This window comes from Cavia porcellus, unplaced genomic scaffold (genome assembly GCF_034190915.1).
Source record: "Cavia porcellus strain 051 isolate PalLab524CR breed Dunkin Hartley unplaced genomic scaffold, mCavPor4.1 scaffold_6, whole genome shotgun sequence".
In the NCBI taxonomy this organism is placed as follows: domain Eukaryota; kingdom Metazoa; phylum Chordata; class Mammalia; order Rodentia; family Caviidae; genus Cavia; species Cavia porcellus.
In genome coordinates, this window is record NW_026947489.1 from 72,383,923 (window position 1) to 72,388,077 (window position 4,155).

The window sequence follows — 4,155 nt, forward strand, 5'->3', positions numbered from 1 at the left end:
TGATCCAGCCTATAGGCTGCAGCTAATCCAATGAGATATAAGGCAACAGAGGAGTTAGAATTATTGAGAATGATAGTTGTATCGGTTATTTATATTCATATTATTAATGAGAATTACTTATTTCAATTTTTCATGCATCCTGAATAACAATGGTAATAATAGTAATAATGTTATGATGATAAAAGCATCACTAAAGAGCAAATATCATGCTTAGAGCTATTACTAAAATCTTATCCTCAAAACTAATTATAAGTAAGTGAAAACAAATCTTGACAAGAGCCTAAAGGAAGAAATAGCAAGCAAGAAATTGTACAGAATAATAACCTAATAACCTAATAAATGTAAAAATAAATGTAAAATGTAATAATAAATAATAAAATGTAATAAATGTAAAATGTAATAATAACCTAATAAATGTAAAAATATTTACAATTATACCCTAGTTTCAAAATATATGTCAGATGCAAAGTACATTTTCAATTCATTGTATATCTTAAAATGTATATGGTCATTACTGTAAACATTAAACTATTAATTTCCCCTTTGTCATTGTCTCACATTCACCCATTTCCTTTGGGTCAGTGGTATCTCTCTTTAAAGTATTCAGAATCAAGGTATATTATGCACAGGTACAAATTTCATATGATAAATGTGATCATTGTGTGTATCAGTAGTGTGCTGATAGAATCATTTTTAAAAAAGTACTCAATGCTCAATTGTAATATGCTTTGGTATTTTGTGTCATCATGCTGACTGTATCTGAATTCCACCCAAGTATTTTGTATACCCAAGATAATTTTTATCATGTCTTTAGCTAATTATAAAATGATCAGAGTTACAAACCTTAGTCACATAGAATGCACCAGAATTTTTAATTTGCTTTTGTTCATACCCACCCAAAGTGTGTTTGCTTCTGATGTACAAAGTGGAAATGGTAGAAGTAGTTTCATTTTGGTGGATCCAAATACCATAATCAGTTCATTGCAGATGACGAACCTTGAAACCAATGCCTGAATATTACTTTAGAAGATACTGAGATGCTGAAGAACAGATTTACTGACATTCTTTTCCTTTTGAAGAAATAACTTCATAAATATGAAGAATTTTTTCTCAAAAATGCTTACCTAGCCAATAACTTTATTCAGTTTAACAGATCCTATGCCTCCAAATCATTGAAAATACTCACTGTGTCCTGATTCCAACTCTGGCTGACCACCAGAGGGCTGAGCCTCTCCATACTCAGCTAACTTCAGTGGCTTTTCCATCAGTTCATGAGCCCATCATTCACAGCCTGGAGAAACACATTCTCTATTCTTCAGTTATTGGAAATCTGTGAGCCTGTGATGAGAAGAGGAGCCACACCTGTTGTTCGATATGGAAAACCAGATGAAATGGAGGGAATTCAGTGAGGAAGAGAATGCATGGGCAGAGACTGTCATGCTTCTAAAGCAGGCTGAAATATTCACTGATAAAAGGAGACTAAGATTTTGTGTGGCAAAGCAGAAGCACCCAATGGAATGATACAGCTTCTTAAATCCAAGAAATGTCTTTGTCTAACTGCACCATTAATTCTGTTAAAAAACAAAGATTCAAAAATGCAATCTTAATTGTTCATATTCACACTTGTGGCAGAACTGGGGACCAAAACCCAAACCTCTGGATTCCTGATTCAGAAATTACAGATGTCATGAAAAATAACCTAAGAAAGAATAATATAACATCAAAACTAAACATAATTTCTGGGTTAAGCTTTATATTACTCATAAGAATTTTCAAAGTTTGTATTATTTGCACTAAACTGTTTAATCAAAAATAATTAAATTTAATATAAAATGTAACATTAAGAACAAATTGTAGACAGAATGAGATTATTTTTTCCTCTATAATGTATATGCATATTCATTACTCTAGTGCTCTTCTGAAAGAACATAGCAAAGGTAAAATACTGAAAGTAATCTTTGTTATCACATTTTCCTGCCTCTAAATGTTTACCATCCAAAAAAAAATGAGTTAAAACTCTAAATTATTTCACACTAATTTTCTTTATAATTTCAGTTCATAGTAGTCAGGGTAGGGGAGATTTTTAACTTCTGTGAGTTGCTGACTCAAAAAACAAGTGGATAAACACAAATCACTAATATGATAGCTATTCTCTGTGGCATGCTCATCGGTGATCTTCCACCCAAGATTCACCATCCAGTCAACTACTAGTAGAGTTTGCAGTGAATTAAATTTGAAAGACCATAGCATATATTTTCCAAATGGCTATATACTCAACTTAAAAATTCAGAAACTATAAATTTACACACTTTATCTTCATGAAAAAAGAATCTAAAAACAAAATTTCACCAATTGTCTTTTGTATGTTATAGAAGAGCTGTGACTATCTTGGACTTGGGAATCTCCCATTTTCAAAACTATCATACACTTACTCTGTGACCATGGGAATTTTTTTAAAATTTTGAACCGTGTTTTCCTAATTTTTGAAAGGAGATAATAATGCCCTTCTCTTGCAAGATGTGAGCACTAGTAAAATGATAGATGTGACACATAACCAAACAGAGTCTAACACATTCTCAAGGCATATACCTAATGTACATTAAGAGTCAGGAAAATACATGTCCTTGTCCTCACTTCCGACTATTTGTATATACATATATACAAATATAAATTAGATACAGCTGTATAACTGAGTAAATTACTCTGAACTGATTAAGTAAAGCCAGGCTTAGGTTAGGTTTCATGTGTGTTATTCTGGTGTCCAGTGCTTTGAAAGGCTTCATCATCAATATTGCCCACAGAACAGTTTAACTTTTAAATGTGGACACAAATTCACTGAACAGGACCTGCTTTGGAGGAATCTTAGCTTTAAGGATAAGTCTAGCTGTTCCTTTTCCCCATTTTTTCCACAGTATCTACAGCTAAAAATGTATATACATTTAGACAAAAGCCCTTGAAGACTTTTTCAAGATTCATAGTTAATGTTATATACAAATGGAAAATGTAACTTTTTTACACACATCAAATAATCAATAACAAATGCAGATGATCGATTAAAGTCAAAGCAGTCCTACTGCTATTTATTTCTCTTCCACCTTATCTCTTTATTTCATTATTTAATTAAAATTTAGTGAAAATTTAGTCTGTGATAGGTGCTTAGAAAGATAGTAGTTATCCAACATTGAAATGCATATCCCACAGACACAGTGTGTTCAGTGTCACAGATATGTCACAGACTCAGTAATTTCTGAATGAAATAGAAAGGGATAAATATAGCTTTTATTGGACAAAACAAAATGGAAAAGATGGCATTAAACTTGGGTTTACCAAATGCAAATTGCAATGTTTAAAGAGAATTTGAGAAGTCATTTCAAAGGAAAATACACTGTATAGAAGAAATGAAAGTTAAACTCAAGGTACTCTAATATAATGGAGAAGGGTGCAAGTATCTCAAAAAAAGAAATTGTCTATGGTAACAATTGAAAATAAGATGAAAAAAATGAGACAAGATTTTCCTTACTTTAAGATGTGTAAACAGTTACTTAGTAAGGGGCATAAAGATATAGCAGCAAGAAATTAATGATAAAAACAGTATTCAAGGACTATTATTTATTAATGTGACAGACCAAGAAAAGGACAAAAAGAGAACACTGATTAAGGCATCAATAAAGGTAATCTGAACTAAAGAAAGTCTTTGTCATGTCGCTAAAACTGTCTCTGCTCACCTACCTCTTTTGCCAACTGAACTAAGAATAATATCACTAAGTATTCTAGTGTGGTCTGCTCCAGAATAATAACCAGTCCTGTGCAATATATTACAAATGCACACAAATATCTCAGTACACAGTGTCAAACTAAGAGTAGAAACTAACTACAGCTCTGGAGGGAAGTGATCAAATGACGCTACACAGAGCTGGGACTGCCAGATTGAGAGGCTTAAATAATATGCCCTGGAGGTTATTCTCATGATTTTTTGATTTACCCATACAGATGCTGTTAATAACAGGAAATCAGATATTTGTAAATTTCTGCTGACCCGAAAACTGCTTGTCATTTTCCATAATGGTTTTCAGTGTTAGAATGCTTTGTTTTGTTTTGTTTATTTTGCTATAGTTTCTTTTTCTTTTGTTTACTTTTTCCTAGTAACTGACAAAT